The following is a 20,182-nucleotide window of genomic DNA, read 5'->3' as shown; positions in this document are numbered from 1 at the left end:
CTAATTTGTTGTTAACATTTCCCTCTTGTTTTATTTTCTAATATTTTATTTTATTTCTGAATGTTCTGTTTGGTTTCTTTTCAAATCTGCTGATATTTTGGGAATCTCTTGTAGTATTTAAGTATTTCTACTCTGTAATTAATTTTAAACAAAACAAAACAACCAAAGGGCATGTTTTATAGAGGATAGATTTTGCTCACCCCTAAATCCACTCTGACAGGTACATACAAAGATGCTTACACTGCTATGGTCACTTCTAGTAACCATCTGATTTTCCAGTGCTTTGAGAACTGAGCATGTCATATAAGTACACAACAATAATTCGTTTGGCTCTCATAGCAGAATGTAAGATTCGTGTAGCAGAAATATATGTTCTCAAAGACAGGTTATGACTCAAATAATTTGATACTATTCTGGTTTGACATGAGCTATGACAATTTATATGTTATTAAGATTTTTATTATATTTTGCTTTTGATAAAATTAAAAGTATAAACCATAAAAGATCTAGGTTATGTATATTTTAAGCAAACAGTTAAGTAAGTTTAATGAATAGTTTATTAACTTTAAAATCAGTATGGGATTTCTCTTCATGACACGTTTAATTTTTAAATTTATTGCTATCAATTAAAAATAGATATATACTTATTACTTATAGAGTATACTATATTAATTTTTCAATTATACTAAGACATTGGGTACTGAACATTTGATTAGAGCATTTTCCCTAATAGATCTTATTTATGCTTAATTGAATTGCAAATTTTACTACATGTTTTATTTCTGATACATTCCAATTATTACCTTACCTATATTTATCTTTAGAATTTTAAATATATGATTCAATAATACTAAATGAGTTACTCAAATTTGACAATAATCTCAAGAGGCAATCTGCTACAGTTAAATGACACAGGCCTAGTTTAAAATTATACTTCTGCTTTAAAAATAAACCTATATGAGCATATGACAGTTGTTTAGTTTTTTTGAATATCAATTTTGTCACTTACAAGATTAGGCTAATAGTGTTGCTGTAAATATTAAATGAAAATAAAAACTTACATAGTGCCTGGTACCCAATATTTTCCCAAGAAATGAAACTTGTGATCATTTTTATTATCATTATGTTTAATGAGTAGATACTTGCAAGAGTTTTGCATCCTTTGAGTATTTTTCTTAGAAGTTTACATTAACTCTACTAAACAATGTGAAACATAAAATAAAAATTATCCTTGCTATGTTTTTCAATATTATTTCTATTTGTTAGAAATGTTTATAGCCATTTTCAGGTATGAATTTATATAATATTGGAATTATGAGGTAGGTAGGATCTATCTATTACTGCATTTTAAGTATTAATGTCATTTAAGAGCTACTGTTTCCTCTTTTGTAAAACAAAGAGATTCATTTAACATAGTGTTTACAAACACTAATCTCTGTTTTTTGTTCTCTATCACTACTAATTTCTATTTATTGACACAACAAATTAATAACTTAATTAATCATGTACTTATTGATTGAATACATACCATGGAAAAATCACCAATCCAGATCTTATGAATTATTATAAGATGTAATTTTTGAAGGTGCAAGGAGGTTTTGATAGTTGAATAGCAACGATTAGAACTCAGTTTTTCTAAATCAGTTACATAGAATTTTTCACCATATCACATTGCTTGCTGTAAAATGTCGTCTCTGAGCTGAAGTTTCATACATATATGAAAAGTTCAATTGTAATAACTGATGTGGTAACAGTTCAAAACAAAGGGTGATAAGTGGATAAGACTTATATATTTAACAAGGCAATGAATGATTAATTGCCAAATGAACCATGAAGAAAATCATGCTTTAGCAATTCAGAGAAGGAAACTATAATTTGTTTTGTGATTTTATTAGCAGTGTCATATGTCTATATCTCTGGGATATGTCTGTTCTGGGATATGTCTTGTCTCCCCAATTAGACTGTAAACTCATGTAGGTAGGAACTATTATTTTTATTTTTCTGTATCACCATGAAACATGACATCAGGCGTGATTGCTGAAAGTGCTTGTGGATTTAAACATCATTATAATTATTCCTTTTTAAAAATAAGAACATATTCTAAAATATAACTATATTAGTCTTAATACAGGATTCTCTTTAAATTATACTAGAATTAAATCTGTACTGAAATGTTTCCAACATCTTGGCCATACAAAAAATAAGTCAACTACTGCATGCTACATCTTCTCAATTATGTATGGGATTATATCAAATCTCTTTGGCCTAATGATGAATTTTTCACAATTTCAGCCATCAAAAAATATGCCACCATTGATAGATCATATTATAGTTTTCATGAATGTTATGAACTATATTTAAAAATGGAAAGATTATAAGATTTGCTAACAAAAAAATTGCAGAAGGGAGCGTATCACATGTATATTATACTTGTGAAGAGTAATTTCATTTGTATATCATTTTCTATAAGAAATACTTCTTTTAATAATGAACAAGTATTGATCCAAGCAGAACTCATTAAATATGTAAAATTAATTATGTTGTTAGTGTAGAAATTAAAAATATTCAACATCACATTTAAAAAAATCAACTTATTTGATGAATAATGTACATATAAAAAAGCATCCATTCTAAGTGTGCAGTTCAATGAATTTTGACAAATAATGCATACCCTTGTAAATATGTGTACCCTTGTAACTATGTAACCGTATGTTTACAGTGGTTGTTTTAAAGTCTTTGTCTACCAATGCCATCACCTCTGTCATTTCAGGATCTGTTTCTATTATCTGATTTTTCTCCTGATGGGTGTCACTCTCCTGCTTCTTTGCGTATCTAATGATTTTGATTAGGTGATTACGAGTGTTACACTGCTAAATATGAGTTTTATTGTTTTAAAGCTTGTTGACATTTGTTTTGGCAGCCAGTTAAATTATGATAAGCTGTGTTAGACAGGTTTAAAATATAGTTTACCCTAGGCTGGTTAACCTCTATTGCTATGGTGTTACACTTTTGGGTTCTCAAATGAATGCCTTAGGTGTTCAAGGGTGTCTCTATATTCTGGCTAGTTTGAGCTTTGGGAATTGTTCAGCTTACAACTCCCCTTCCTTGTTCTTTGCTCAGCCTCGTGGAGTTTCACCCTCTACATGCACCACTTATAATTGAGCAAACAACTCAGAGACCCCTGTGCAGCTTCTTAGAGCTTTTTCTCTATGTAGCTCCATCAACTGTAGTACTCTTCCCTGAAAATTTAACTTCCCCAGTTTCCTCAAACACTAATTTCTGTTTCTTCAATTTTATGAGACTTCTTGCTTGCTCCATTTTCATTCTTCTGTGCCATAGTCTGGAAAGCAATTTTATAACATTTGCTTATTTCCATGGCATAAATATTCCCCCCATGGCTAATTTCAGTCTACCAATGTGACATTATTGAACATAGGGTTGAGGAAAATGCACACCATCAGTTCTTGTGTACCACTAAGCTTAGAATGTATGACAGTTAATTTCTTTTTCAAATATAGTGTCCTACTTTAAGTATGTATAGTCACCCATGAATTTTAAATCTTGAATAGTTTTCCATGTTTGCTTAGACAGTTTCTTTTACATAATTTCTATTCATCTTCAAATTAAGTTGGGTCAATTCATAGTTTTCTGAGTTGCACTAGATACCTTCTAAAAAGCTTTTTATTTAAAAATTTTTTTATTTTTTGCGGTACGCGGGCCTCTCACTGTCGTGGCCTCTCCCGTTGTGGAGCACAGCCTCCGGACGCGCAGGCTCAGCGGCCATGGCTCACAGGCCCAGCCGCTCTGTGGCATGTGGGATTCTCCCAGACTGGGGCACGAACCCATGTCCCCTGAATAGGCAGGCGGACTCTCAACAACTGTGCCACCAGGGAAACCCTAAAAAGCTTTTTAAAAGAAAATCCAAGAGAAGGGAATTTTTGAATAATTTTATATGAATTTGATAAAATTTTTATTACATCCATAATGTTACCTGAAATTTTTATACAATATTTTTCATATACAGTATATTTTTGAGCCTGTCTTATAATAAGTATTTCAACATTGCTTCAGCTGTCCTTTCTTAAAAATGATGATTAGATTGTTCGTTTTCTTTATGGCAGAGTGAGCAGTAATGAGTGCTTTTTCTTTTCTACATATAATGTAGAAAAAAATATGTTATATTATTTTTAAGCATATTTTAGAATGGGATGTCATGATTAAAAAATCTGATCACAAAATAATGGTGTTCTGTTATACAGTTATCTGGATAATGTTTTTTAATTTCAGTATAATTTATATACAGTGCAATATTCAGATATTATGTATACTCATCAATCAGATTTGATGAATGCATATCAAAATGTGAACATTTCCATCACTTCATTAAGTTTCCTTGTGTCCCTTTTCAGTCAATCTTCCCCACAGAAGCAAATATCTATCACAAGTTATTTTGGCTTGTTCTAGAATTTCAAATAAATGAAATCACACAGTGTGTATTGTTTGACTAGTTTCACTCAGCATAACTTTTTTGAGATCCATCTGTGATGTTGCCGTATCAGTAGATTGTTTCATTTTACTCCCTAATAATGTTTATAAAAGCAAAACAAGTTTATTTATTCATTCACCTCTTGATAAATATCATAGGTTATTTCTGGTTTTGGGCTATTAGGAATGAAGCTGTATAAACATTTTTAAACAGGGCTTTCTATGGACATATATTTCCATTTCTTTTGGATAATTAATTAGGAATGTAAATTGCTGCGTCACAGGGTAGTTGCATATTCAGCTTTAAAATAACCTGACAAATACTTCTCCAAAGTGGTTGTATAATTTTAGTTAATTTTTTAAAAAATGTCTTAAGTAACTTAGTATTTGAAGTACTCACAGTTTTCTCAGTGAAACACCAAATTTTAAAATATAACCAATAAATAAGAATCAAGTAGTATTTTATGGATAATTTACTAATTAGATGTGATTTAAAAGGACAACAAAATCATATCATTGGCAAAATTATTAAAGTTGTAAATGCTTATAGATTTCTACCTAAAATATATATGACTGACTTTCTCCTTAGTTCGTCAGTAGGGTTGGGACTTTGTGGTCAGTTCTTTACTCCTTGGCAATGTGAATATTAGGTTTAAAGCTCAAGGTTTTCATAGTTAGGGATGAACTTGTCTAATAATTCTTGTTTCATCAATGATTATAATTATTAGAAACATGATTTTTTTTTGGTCTGATTTTGAAATTGTTAGCTTTCATGAATATTGTAAAGAGATGTGTTAATTGGTAATTTTTTGCAACAATGGCCAGATATTACAGGGGAAAATCTGGTTAAGTATCTTAAGGAAAATTCCATACTGTGAAATTTGCAAGTTTAGTGACAGTCATTGAACTTACATATACTTTCTATGATCAAAGTTATGTAGTAAGTTTTTTTGGAGGAAGGATGTGCAAGAAAAAGGTAGATATGCATCTCAGCCAGGTATTCATTAACTCGTTCATGTAATATGTATTTGTCAGATGCCTATCATTTGCCAAACACTGAGCCAGGCAGTGGGTATACAGTATTGAATAAAATAGGTCCCATCACTGAACTCCAGGAGCTCATTGTCTAGGAGAATAGATGGAAATTAAAGAAGCAGACATGCAAATAAAAATATCATAAAAGCTTGAAATAAATGCTCTGAGGAAAAATTATGTGAGAAATATGAGAGTACTGTGGGTAGAGATAATACTTTTGATTTGTATGGTATATGTTTACTTTTGAGTTTGAACACTGCGAGGAGAATGTGGAGATACATTCTTCACGTGTGTATAAAGTTTGTGCTCTTCTAAATGATAGAATGTTTTGAGTTGCATAAAAATTAAAATATACGCATGTGACATGGAAGTACTATGTAAATATTTCTGTTTAGATGTTTAACTAGACACACATAATTACAAATAGTTTTGTGGTCATATATATTTACTATTGAATACATAACGGTCTGAGGATTTTTTCTTTACTTAATTGCGTTATACTTCTTTACTATTCTTACCTAATTTTAAACTTAAACCCTCAGGAAATATGGCCCTTATGTATTTTGGTTGATTGCTTAATAGCTTTATGGCTAATACTCTCAATAGAACTTGTTAAACATAATACATCTGTTATAAGGTTTAAATGATACCTTCTTCCAGATCCTAAGAAAAGTACAAGTAATTATGTTCTCATTTTATTGGTACGCCATTGCCTTTACAGTGACAGTCAAAAGCATTGTGCAGTGTAAATAGAATAAAATATAGTGCTCTTAATCTGGAGAAACAGGTTTATTTTTTCCAACTGGAGATATCTGAAATGCTTGTCATAAAGAAATTATAAAAACATTTGAGTAGATATTAAACACTACAAAGAGCTTGAGGGTAAATGCTTAAGTTTTTTCTTGGTGACTCCTGCATAAGTTAGCTTATGATCAGATAATCAGTTGTCTGGGTAAACAAACAAACAAACAAACAAGTGTTTAGATGCTTAAGTATATATAGTGTAACACATTTGACTAGAAAAATCTGAATAATGGGACATTTAAAAAACTTTATCCTTTGCTCTTATTTTTTAAAGCTAACATCTGATTTAATAACAATTTCAAAAATAGTTGAGAAATATTAAAAAGTTATAAAAGATGTTAGCTTTACTGATAATGATGTAAAAATTGTATTTATTAATCTGCCAGCAGATGTCAAATATAAATAAAAGCAAGTATTAAAAAGACTGGATGAAAAGTAGGCAGAAACCAGAAGGTATATTTGCATTTACATGGTTTGTCAGCCAAAAATATTTGTCAGTTTGTGTAAGGCAGGATGGCTGGAACCTAAGAAGTTTGTTTGTAAATTCTGCTAAATCCTTGATTGACCTCTGGACTATACATAGTATGCTATGCTCCAGAAGATCTTGTAGAAAGCAAGAGCTGAAAGATTAAGAGGACTTTTCAGAGATTTCAGATACTGTCCAAGGTAAGAAAGATAAGAGTTTTAATCTAGCAAAGTTAAATATACCCTAGAACATAAATCAGCCTCTTTCAAAGATAGTAATAGAATTCAAAAACTAAAATGTGTCTTTCACAATATATACTACACAATAAAAATTTGCTAGGCAAGTGAAGAAACAGAAGAATATGAGCCAAAATCAAGAGAAAAACTGAATAGGGGGGACCTTCAAGATGGCAGAGGAGTAAGACGTGGAGATCACCTTCCTCCCCACAAATACATCAGAAATACATCTACATGTGGAACAACTCCTACAGAACACCTACTGAACGCTGGCAGAAGACCTCAGACTTCCCAAAAGGCAAGAAACTCCCCACGTACTTGGGTAGGGCAAAAGAAAAACAGACACAAAAGAGGAGGGGTGGGGCCTGCACCTTGGGGAGGGAGCTGTGAAGGAGGAAAAGTTTCCACACACTAGGAAGCCCCTTCACTGGTGGAGATGGGGTGTGGGCAGAAGGGAAGCTTCAGAGCCATGGAGGAGAGTGCAGCAACAGGGGTGCAGAGGGCAAAGCAGAGAGATTCCTACACAGAAGTTCGGTGCCGACCAGCACTCACCAGCCCGAGAGGCTTGTCTGCTCACCCACCAGCATGGGACGGGTGGGGGCTGGGAGCTGAGGTTCCGGCTTCAGAGGTCAGATCCCAGGGAGAGGACTGGGGTTGGCTGTGTGCACAGGGCCTCAAGGGGGCCAGTGCGCCACAGCTAGCCAGGACGGAGTCTGGGAAAAAGTTTGGACCTGCATAAGAGACCATTGTTTCGGGGTGCATGAGGAAAAGTGATTCAGAGCACTACCTAAACGAACTCCAGAGATGGGCGCAAGCAGCTATCAGTGTGGGCACCAGTGACAGGCATGAAACGCTAAGGCTGCTGCTGCAGCCACCAAGAATCCTGGGTGCAAGCACAGGTCACTATCCACACCTCCCCTCCCTGGAGCCTCTGCAGCCTGCCACTCTCAGGGTCCCATGATCCAGTGACAACTTCCCTGGGAGAACACACGGCATGCCTCAGGCTGTTGCAGTGTCACTCTGGCCTCTGCTACTGCTGGCTCACCTCGCATTCCCTACCCCTCCCTTCCCCTGGCCTGAGTGAGCCAGAGCCCCCTGATCAGCTTCTACTTTAACTCCGTCCTGTCTGAGCAAAGAACAGATGCCCTCAGGCGACCTACATGCAGAGGCAGGGCCAAATCCAAAGCTGAACCCCAGGAGCTGTGCGAACAAAGAGAAAGGGAAATTTCTCCCAGCAGCCTCAGGAGCAGCAGATTAAATCCTGACAATTAACTTGATGTACCTGCATCTCTGGAACACCTGAATAGACAATGAATCATACCAAAATTGAGGTGGTGCACTTTGGGAGCAACTGTAAACTTGGGGTTTGCATTCTGCATCTAATTTGCTTCTGGTTTTATGTTTATCTTTGTTTAGTATTTACAGCTTATTATCACTGGTAGGTTTGTTTATTGATTTGGTTGCTCTCTTCCTTTTTTTTTAAGTATATATATATTTTTTCTTTCTATTTGTGAATGTATATGTGGATACTACTTTGTGTGATTTTGTCTGTATAGCTTTGCTTTTACCATTTGTCCTGGGGTTCTGTCTGTCTGGTTTTTTTTGTTTTGTTTTGTTTTTTATTATAGCTTTAGCACTTGTTATCCCTGGTGGATTTGTTTTTCTGGTTTGGTTGCTCGCTTCTTTCTTTCTTTCTTTCTTTCTTTCTTTCTTTCTTTCTTTCTTTCTTTCTTTCTTTCTTTCTTTCTTCTTTCTTTCTTTCCCTCTCCCTTTCATTACTTTTTAATTTTTTTATTTTTAATAATATATTTTTAAATAACTTTATTTTATTTTATTTATTTCTTCCTTTCTTTTTATTTTCTTCTGGGCTGTGTGGCTGACAAAGCCTTGGTGCTCCAGCCGCATGTCAGGCCTGAGCCTCTGAGGTGGGAGAGCTGAGTTCAAGACATGGGATCATTGGAGACATCCTGGCCCCACATAATATCAATGGGTGAGAGCTTTCCCAGCGATCTCTGTCTCAACGCTAAGGCCCAGCTCCACTCAATAACCAGCAAGCTCCAGTACTGGACACCCCATGCCAAACAACAAGCAAGACAGGAACACAACCCCAGCCATTAGCGGAGAGGCTTCCTAAAATCATATTAAGTTCACAGACACCCCAAACACACCGCCAGATGTGGTCCCGCCCACCAAAAAGACAAGATCCAACCTCATCCACCAGAAAACAGGCACCAGTCCCCTCCACCAGGAAGCCTACACAACCCACTGTACCAACCTTAGCCACTGGGGGCAGACACCAAAAACAATGGGAATTTTGAACCTGCAGCCAGTGAAAAGGAGACTCCAAACACAGTAAGTACAGCAAAGTGAGAAGACAGAGAAATACACAGCAGATGAAGGAGGAAGGTAAATGCCAACCAGACCAAACAAATGAAGAGGAAATAGGCAGTCTACCTGAAAAAGAATTCAGAGTAATGATAGTAAAGATGATCCAAAATCTTGGAAATAGAATGGAGAAAATACAAGAAACGTTTAACAAGGACCTAGAAGAACAAAAGAGCAAACAAACAATGAAGAACAACACAATAAATGAAACTGAAAATTCTCTAGAAGGAATCAATAGCAGAATAACTGAGGCAGAAGAACAAATAAGTGACCTGGAAGATAAAATAGAGCAAACAACTACCACAGAGCAGAATAAAGAAAAAGGAATGAAAACAATTAAGGACAGTCTCAGAGACCTCTGAGACAACATAAAATTCACCAATATTCGAATTATAGGGCTCCCAGAAGAAGAAGAGAAAAAGATAGGGACTGACAAAATATTTGAAGTGATTATAGTTGAAAACTTGCCTAAGATGGGAATGGAAACAGTCAGTCAAATCCAGGAAGCACAGAGAGTCCCATACAAGATAAATCCAAGGAGAAACATGCCAAGATACATATTAATCAAAACATCAAAAATTAAATACAAAGAAAAAATATTAAAAACAGCAAGGGAAAAGCAACAAATAACATACAAGGGCATCCCCATAAGGTTAACAACTGATCTTTTTAACAACTGATCTTTCAGCAGAAACTCTGCAAGCCAGAAGGGAGTGGCAGGACATATTTATAATGATGAAAGGGAAAAACCTACAACCAAGATTACTCTACCCAGCAAGGATCTCATTCAGATTCGATGGAGAAATTAAAACCTTTAGAGACAAGCAAAAGCTAAGAGAATTCACACCACCAAACCAGCTTTACAAGAAATGCTAAAGCAACTTCTCTAGGCAGGAAACACAATAGAAGGAAAAGACATACAATAACATACCAAAACAATTAAGGAAATAGTAATAAGACCGTACATATCAATAATTACCTTAAATGAAAATAGATTAAATGCTCTAACCAAAAGACATAGACTGGCTGAATGGATACAAAAACAAGACCCATATATATGCTGTCTACAAGAGATCCACTTCAGACCTAGTGACACATACAGACTGAAAGTGAGGGGATGGAAAAAGATATTCCATGCAAGTGGAAAGCAAAAGAAAGCTGAAGTAGTAGTTGTCATATCAGACAATATAGACTTTAAAATAAAGACAATTACAGGAGACAAAGAAGGACACTACATAATGATCAAAGGATCAATCCAAGAAGAAGATATGACAATTGTAAATATTTATGTACCCAACATAGAAGCACCTCTATACATAAGCCAAATGCTAACAGCCATACAAGGGGAAATTGACAGTAAAACAGTCATAGTAGGGGATTTTAACACTCCACTTTCACCAATGGACAGATCATCCAAAATGAAAATAAATAAGGAAACACAAGCTTTAAATGATACATTAAACAGGATGGACTTAATTGATCTTTATGGGACATTCCATCCAAAAACAACAGAATACACTTTCTTCTCAAGTGCTCATGGAAATTCTCTAGGATAGATCATATCTTGGGTCACAAATTAAGCCTTGGTAAATTTAACAAAATTGAAATTGTATCAAGTATCTTTTCTGACCACAATGCTATGACTAGATATCAAGTACGGGAAAAAGATCTGTAAAAAATACAAACACGCGGAGGCTAAACTGTACACTACTAAATAACCAAGAGATCACTGAAGAAATTGAAGTGAAAATATCAAAATACCTAGTAACAAATGACAATGAAAATACGATGGCCCAAAACCTATGGGATGAAGTAAAAGCAGTTTTAAGAGGGAAGTTTATAGCAATACAGTTCTACCTCAAGAAGCAAGAAACATCTCAAGTAAACAACCTAACCTTACACCTGAAGCAATTAGAGAATGAAGAACAAAAAAAAACGAAAGTTAGCAGAAAGAAAGAAATAAAGAGCAGATCAGAAATAAATGAGAAAGAAATGAAGGAAACAATAGCAAAGAACAATAAAACTAAAACCTGGTTCTTTGAGAAGATAAACAGAACTGATAAACCATTAGCCAGACTCATCAAGAAAAAAAGGGAGAAGACTCAAATTAATAGAATTAGAAATGAAAAAGGAGAACTAACAACTGTCACTGCAGAAATACAAAGGATCATGAGAGATTACTACAAGCAACTATATTCCAATAAAATAGACAACCTGGAAGAAATGGGCAAATTCTTAGAAATGCACAACCTTCTGAGACTGAACAAGGAAGAAATAGAAAATATGAACAGACCAATCACAAGCACTGAAATTGAGGTTAAAACTCTTCCAACAAAGAAAAGCCCATGACCAGATGGCTTCACAGACGAATTCTATAAAACATTTAGAGAAGAGCTAACACCTATCCTTCTCAAACTCTTCCAAAGTATTGCAGTGAGAGGAACCCTCCCAAACTCATTCTGTGAAGCCACCATCACCCTGATACCAAAACCAGAGAAAGTAGTCACAAAAAAAGAAAACTACAGGCCAGTGTCACTGATGAACGTAGATGCAAAAATCCTCAACAAAATACTGAAGAAATTGCAGTATTTGATGTATTTGATGAAAGGGAAAAGTATTTGATGCAGTATTTCATGCAGTATATTGCAACCAGAATCCAGCAGCACATTAAAAGGATCATACATCATGATCAAGTGGGGTTTATCCCAAGAATGCAAGGATTCCTCAATATATGCAAATCAATCAATATGATAAAACATATTAACAACTTGAAGGAGAAAAACCATATGATGATCTCAATTGATAGAGAAAAAGCTTTTGACAAAATTCAACACAGGTTTTTGATTAAAAACCCTCCAGAAAGTAGGCATAGAGGGAACTTACCTCAACATAAAAAAGGTCCTATATGACAAACCCACAGCTGACATCGTTTTCAATGGTGAAAAATTGAGACTATTTCCACTAAGATCAGGATCACGACAAGGTTGCCCATTCACACCACTGTTATTCAACATAGATTTGGAAGTTTTAGCAATAGCAATCAGAGAGGTAAAAGAAATAAAAGGAATCCAAATTGGAAAAGAAGAAGTAAAACTGTCACTGTTTACAGACGACATGATACTATACATAGAGAAACCTAAATATGCCACCAGAAAGCTACTAGAGCTAATCAATGAATTGGTAAAGTAGCAGGATACAAAATAAATTCACAGAAATCTCTTGCATTCCTATACACTGATGATGAAAAATCTGAAAGAGAAATTAAGCAAACACTCCATTTACCATTGCAACAAAAAGAATAAAATACCTAGGAATTAATTTACCTAAGGAGACAAAAGAACTGTATGCCAAAAACTGTAAGACACTGATGAAAGAAATTGAAGATGATACAAAGAGATGGAGAAATATATCATGTTCTTGGGATTAGAACAACCAATATTTTGAAAATGACTATACTATCCAAAGCAATCTACAGATTCAGTGCAATCTCCAAACAGATGCAGAAATATATCACGTTCTTGGGATTGGAACAATCAATATTGTGAAAATGACCATACTATCCAAAGCAATCTACAGATTCAATGCAATCCCTATCAAACTACCAATGGCATTTTTCATAGAACTAGAACAAAAAAATTCACAATTTGCCTGGAAACACAAAAGACCCCAAATAGCCGAAGCAATCATGTGAATGAAAAACAGAGCTGGAGCAATCAGGCTCCCTGACTTCAGACTATACTACAAAGCTACAGTAATCAAGGCAATATGGTACTGGCACAAAAACAGAAATATAGATCAATGGAACAGGATAGTAAGCCCAGAGATAAACCCACGCACATATGGTCACCTTATTTTTGATAAAGGAGGCAAGGATATACAATGGAGAAAAGACAGCCTCTTCGGTAAGTGGGAAAAGTGGACAGCTACATGTAAAAGAATGAAATTAGAACGCTCCCTAACACCATACACAAAAAAAACCTCAAAGTGGATTAAAGACTTAAATGTAAGGCCAGACACTATCAAACTCTTAGAGGAAAACATAGGCAGAGCACTCTATGACATAAATCACAGCAAGATCCTTTTTGACTCACCTCCTGGAGTAATAGAAATAAAAATAAACAAACGGGACCTAATGAAACTTAAAAGCTTTTGCACAGCAAAGAAAACTATAAACAAGACAAAAAGACAACCCTCAGAATGGGAGAAAATATTTGCAAATGAAGCAACTGACAAAGGATTAATCTCCAAAATGTACAAGCAGCTCATGCAGCTCAATATCAAAAAACAAACAACCCAACCCAAAAATGGGCAGAAGACCTAAATAGATATTTCTCCAAAGAAGATATACAGACTGCCAACAAACACATGAAAGGATGTTCAACATCACTAAGTAGAGAAATGCGTATGAAAAGTACAATGAGGTATCACCAAACACCAGTCAGAATGGCCATCATCAAAAAATCTATAAACAGTAAATGCTGTAGAGGGTTTGTAGAAAAAGGAGCCCTCTTGCACTGTTGGTGGGAATGTAAATTGATACAGTCATTATGGAGAACAGTATGGAGGTTCCTTAAAAAACTAAAAATAGAACTACCATAGGACCCAGCAATGCCACTACTGGGCATATACCCTGAGAACACCATAATTCAAGAAGAGTCATGTACCACGCTGTTCATTGCAGCTCTGTTTACAATAGCCAGGACTTGGAAGCAACCTAAGTGTCCATTGACAGATGAATGGATAAAGAAGATATGGCACATGTATACAATGGAATATTGCTTAGCCATAAAAAGAAACGAATTGTTTTATGTAGTGAGGTGGATAGACCTAGAGACTGTCATACAAAGTGAGGTAAGTCAGAAAGAAAAATACAAATATGCTAACAAATATATATGGAATCTAAAAAAAAAAAAAAAGGTTCTGAAGAACCTGGGGGTAGGGCAAGAATAAAGCTGCAGACATAGAGACTGGACTTGAGGACACAGGGAGGGGGAAGGGTAAGCTGGCACGAAGTGAGAGAGTGGCATGGATATATATACACTACAAAATGAAAAATAGATAACTAGTGGGAAGCAGCCACATAGCACAGGGAGATCAGCTCAGTGCTTTGTGACCACCCAGAGGGGTGAGTTAAGGAGGGTGGGAGGGCGATGCAAGAGGGAGGAGATACGGAGATATATGTGTATGTATAGCTGATTCAGTTTGTTACATAGCAGAAATTAACACACCATTTTAAAGCAATTATACTTCAATAAAGATATAAAAAAAAACTGAATAGAAATTCACTCTGAGATAAACCTGGAGTTGAAATCAGCTGAAAAGATTTTTAAAGCAGGATTTATGAATATACAGAAGAGTTTAAAGGAGGATATGGTCCTAGTGAGTGAAGTCATAATCATAGTAGAGAAATAGAAACTATATTTTTAAAATGGAAAATTTAGAGCTAGAAAGTAGATATACAACATGAAAAATTTATTGGGTGGGGCCAAGAGCAGCTGATGAATGCAGAAGAAATGGACAATAAATGTAAAGATAAATCAATAGCAATTATCTGATCTGAAGGTCAAAGGGGATAAAAGATTAAAAAAAGAAAAGATTCTCAGTGAACTGTGGAACAATATTAAGGGTCCAATGTATGTGGATTTGCGATCTCAGAAAAAGAGGAAAGAAATAATGGGGCATAAAATTATTTGAAGATACACTGGCACCAAAAGTCTCTAATTTTGTGAACATAATTGATTTTCAGATCCAAGAAGTTCAGGGACCCTAACAGCGTACATACAGTTATACCACACCTAGGCACATCATTGGCTAACTCCTGAAAGCAAATGTTAAAAAGAAGATATTGAAAGTAGCTAGAGAAAAAGCAGCACATTGTATACAGGGAAAATGTGACGGATGATTTTTCATCAGAAACAAAGGAGGACAGCAGACTCTAGAACAACATCTTTAAAGCACAGAAAGAAAACATCTATCAAAATCTATCAACCTCAATTCTATATCCAGTGAAAATGTTTTTCAATTTGAAGATGAAACAAAGATATTTTCTCATTAAAAAATTGAATGGATTTCAAGAGCATATCTGCACTCTAATTAATGTTAAAGTAATTTCTTCAGGCTGAGAACAATATCAGATGGTAAATTGATATATAGGAAAAAATGGAGAGGAATAGAAATGGTACCTATACAAGTAAATATTAAAAAACATATTTACTTTTCTCTATTTAGTTAACAATCATCTTAAAACATAAGAGACATTCTTTATGCTTTGAGCTCAGTCACTTTACTAAAGCCATAAAAATAAACTGTATAAATAAAATTTCATTGAAACTAAAACTTCTGGTAATCAAAAAACCCCATTTAAAAAGTGAATATTTGAGCCATATGCTGGGCAAAAATATTCACAAAATATATATTTGACAAAGGATTTGTCATCCAACTGAAAAAAGATAATTAAAAAAATAAGCAAAAGATTTGAACATACACTTCACAGAGAAAAATATGCACATATGCACATATAAAATAAATACAAGCAATTATCAGGGAAATGAGTATTCCAATCAGAGCAATAAAAAGCAATACAAAACAATAAAAGAAAAAGAATGTTGAGTGGTTTTCTAGATACAGTTTTGCAAAATTGATTACTACAAAAAGATCTTTGCAGTGATTGGGTATATATGTATGAACATTTTTTACCTCAGTTGTCTATTGTATGGCAGTCACAGCTCAGGTCTTTAGATGGCTGCATGACCTCTTTTTATGTAGACATAAGGTATGCTTTGTGTGGAGGCTAGAAAACTCATGTTGTCTACTCTGTTTTGTGGTAATATGTCCACTGAGAAGAAAAAATAAATTCTTTTTTTCTCTTAAAGATGATTTACAGTCCCAGATATCTTAAAGCCATTTTGTCTGAAAACATACATACTTATCTACCAAGCTGTAAATTAGTTGTCCCTCGGCCCACTTAACTTAAGAGATAGCAGTGAGATGGGTCAGCTTTGTATCTCAGTGACAGCAGTGGGCTTGAGGACTGAGAGGGTGGAGCACTGAATGAGATGTCATTTGTAAGTTTTGTCTGATTCCCACATGGATTTGTCCTGGTTGTGTAAGGAGCTAAACTGTGTGGAAGTCAACTTGCAAATGTCAGTCTACTTCAGAACTGGCACGTGAATTAATCAATTTTCAATGTTACTGTTATACTAATTTAAGACCAGATTCATGTTTGAGAATTAAACAAAAAAAAAAAATACAAAATAAAAAAGAATTGATTGTGTAGCACCAGTTCTTCTCCATATTGGTTTTCATTCTTTCCAGATGTATGCCACACATTTGCTCTTAACTCAGATTTTACAACCGCATCTATAAAATCTTAAACATTAAAATGTCAATTTTTAAGCACATTTTTACTCTTTTTATAAGGATAGTGCTGAACTCTAACTAATTCAGTTTAACTTTGTTTCTGCCGTAGTGGTGATGCCCTTTGTCTATTTTTGATAAAATAAAAATAATTAATACGTTTATTCTTAGTTGTAAGGTATATTGTCTTTAAAACAGGGATTCCCAACCCCCGGGGCTGCAAACTGGTACTGGTCCGTGACCTGTTAGGAACCAGGTTACAGAACAGGAGGCGAGCAGCAGGTGAGCGAGTGAAGCTTCATCTGCTGCTCCCCATCATTCCCCATCGCTTGCATTACCCACCTGAGCCATCGCTCGCATTACTGCCTGAACCATTACCTGCCCCTGCCACGTAGAAAGATTGTCTTCCACGAAACCAGTCCCTGATGCCAAAAACGTTGGGGACTGCTGCTTTAAAAGATATTTAACCTTTGTGGGTGATTCTGAGGTAGCTAACCAATATATATTTCCTCTTTAGGCAAATAAAATCCAGAGAATCAAAATGTTAAATTTTAGATATTAAATCTAATTTCTGCACAGATAATTTCTTTATTTTTACTGAAATAATTATACAGTTAGTACTGAATTCATCAAGTGGATAATGAGAACTTTATATCATTGGACTTAAAAAATTGTTTTAAATCATTGATGGATCTTTAACATTTTTTTCTGCAAAAAATGTGTAAAGATATAAACAAAAGTATCAAATCTTGCAGAAATGTATAATGGAAAAGAAACATTAACCAACTACATTTTCTGGAGCTACTGGGTAGTTATGGTAACAAAAAGTTACACTATTTTAAACATTTGTAAGGGTTTTCATGTGGAAGGGATTTTAATTCTTAATAATTGCTATTTTCCTTTCAAAATTATGTCAAAAATATTTCCAAGATGAGGAACAAATATGTGGCTTATTTTAATGGTTTACATTAGGAAATCCACTTAACTTTTTAAAAACGGATCTGTGGAGGAATATTTGTCATATAATAACTTACACAAAAAGTGATAATTTGTGAAGTTTTGGCTCATGTATACATGTGTGAAATCATCCCTACAGTGGAGGTACTAAACATGCCCATCACTTCTTTTAATCCTTCTCTCCCATCATTCCCTGTTCTACCCTTTTGTCCCCAGGCAACCACTGATCTGCTTTGTGTGTTTATAGTATTCTCATTCATATATTCTCTCCAGCATTCCCTCCCCACCCCTGCTCTCTCTCTCTATTGCTTCTTTTATCCCAAATAATTATTCTGAGGTTCATCCATGTTGTAGTGTATTTCAATACTTCATTCCTTCCTATTCCTGACTAGTATTACGTTGTCTATATATTCTGCAATTTGTTTATCTATTCAGCTATTGAAAGGTATTTGGGTTTTCAGATTTGGGCTATTAACATTTGGGTACAAGTTTTGTATGATCATATGTGATCATACACTTTCATTTCTCTTGGGGAAATACTTAAGAATGGAATAGTTGTATTATGTGGTAGGTGTATTTTGACTATTTAAAAAACTGCCAATTCCCACCAGCTATGTATGACAGAGTTCCATTTTCTTTGCATCTTCACCTCAGTATTTTTCATTTTGTCTTTTCTGATAGTGGCAGTGGTATCTTGTTGTAGCTTTAATTTGCATTTCCCTGATGGGGATGTTGTTGAGCACCTTTTCATGTCCTTATTTGCCATATGCATATTTTGTTTGGTACAGTGTGTAAATAATTTTGCCCATTTAAAAATTTTTTGTTTTCTTATTATTGACCTTTGAGGATTCTTATATTCTGGATGCAAATACTTTATCAGCTACATGCTTTATAAGTATTTTATCCTGGTCTATGGCTTGTCTTTATCATTTTCTTAAAGTGTCTTTCAAAGACCACAAGTCTTTCATCTTGGATCCACTTTGAATTAATTTTTGTGTATGGTATAAGTTATTGATCAAAGTTCATTTTTTTGCATGTGGAAATATAATTGTATATTCATATGATAAAAGACCCATTTCTCCACTGACTTGCCTTTACCCTTTTGTCAAAAATAATTTGTTCATATATTTGTGGGTCAACTTCTGGCTGTATTTTCTTCCACTTTTCTGTTTTTCAATGCTAATACACAGAATCTTGATTACTGTAGCTTATAACAAGTCTTGAAATCATGGAATGTTAGTCCTCCAAATGATTTTTTTCCAGTTATTTTGGCTCTTGTAGGTCATTTAGAATCAGTTTGTCAATATTTACAAAATATCTCCTGAGATTTTTACTGGGATTATACCAAATCTATGTATCAATTTGAGGAAAACTGCTTTTTAACAGTGTTGAATCTTCTAAACCATGAGTACAGTGTGTCTATTTATTTATGTCTTTACTTTTTGTACTATTTTGTAATTTTCAGTGTACTAATCTGCATTTTCTGTCAGATTTATCCCTATTTCATATATTTAATGCTATTTTAAATGGTATTTTATTTCAATTTTGATTGTTGTTAGTATATAGTAATGCATTTTTATATTAATCTTATATCCTGCAGCCATGCTAAAATACTTATTAGTTCTCATTTTTTTTTTCTTTAAACCTATCTTTTAGACCACTTTTAGGTTTGTTGGGGAGGAGGAAGTTTCCCCCTCTATGCTTCTTGAGTTCTTGTGGCTGGAAATTGACAGAAGACAGATTAACAGGAAAAAAAGAAACAAGTTTAATTTGTGCACACAGAGGTCTCAGAGGTCTCAGAAATAGGATCTAATAAGTTGCCAAAACAGGCAGCTTTTATACTTTTTAGACAAAGAAACAATTTGAGAGGAATTGACAGGACAAAGAAATTAAGGTTTGAGTGATTAATTAGTAGAAATATAAGCAAAGTTTGGGTTTGGGTAGTAAATTAGTAAAGACATAACAAGGTGTGCTTATATAGGCTTCTTGGCCCTGAATTCCTGATCTCTCTGGTAATAAGGTTTATCTTTCTACCACCACCTCACCCCTGACCCCACCCCCCATAGAGAGAGGGTACCTGTCACATGGGAGATTTATTTTATGCTTTCAGGGAGACAGAGAGGAGGGTCAAAGTTTCCCTCCTGAACTGGCCATTTCTGAAGTAACTGTAATTAAAATAATCAATATACCATTGAGGCATAATTCGATGTGGCCTGCTCTGGACCCCCAACAGTTTCATAGCAAAATTGAGCAGAATGTACAAAGTTGTCTTCTATCCTTTTGCCCTAAGCACAGCCTCTCCTGCTGTCGACATTGCCCTTTTTAATTCATTTCTTTTTTCCTTTTTCTCTTTTCATGTTTCTTGTGCTTGGATTTCTTGAGCTTCTTAGATGTGTGTGTTTATAGGTTTCATTTAAAAATGGAGAAATTTTGGCCATTATTTCTTCAAATATTTTTT

The sequence above is a fragment of the Aethalodelphis obliquidens genome, unplaced genomic scaffold (assembly GCF_003676395.1).
Source record: "Aethalodelphis obliquidens isolate GAN/ISIS:26980383/991018 unplaced genomic scaffold, ASM367639v1 scaffold1, whole genome shotgun sequence".
NCBI classification, from domain to species: domain Eukaryota; kingdom Metazoa; phylum Chordata; class Mammalia; order Artiodactyla; family Delphinidae; genus Aethalodelphis; species Aethalodelphis obliquidens.
Note: the sequence above shows the minus strand (reverse complement) of the source record.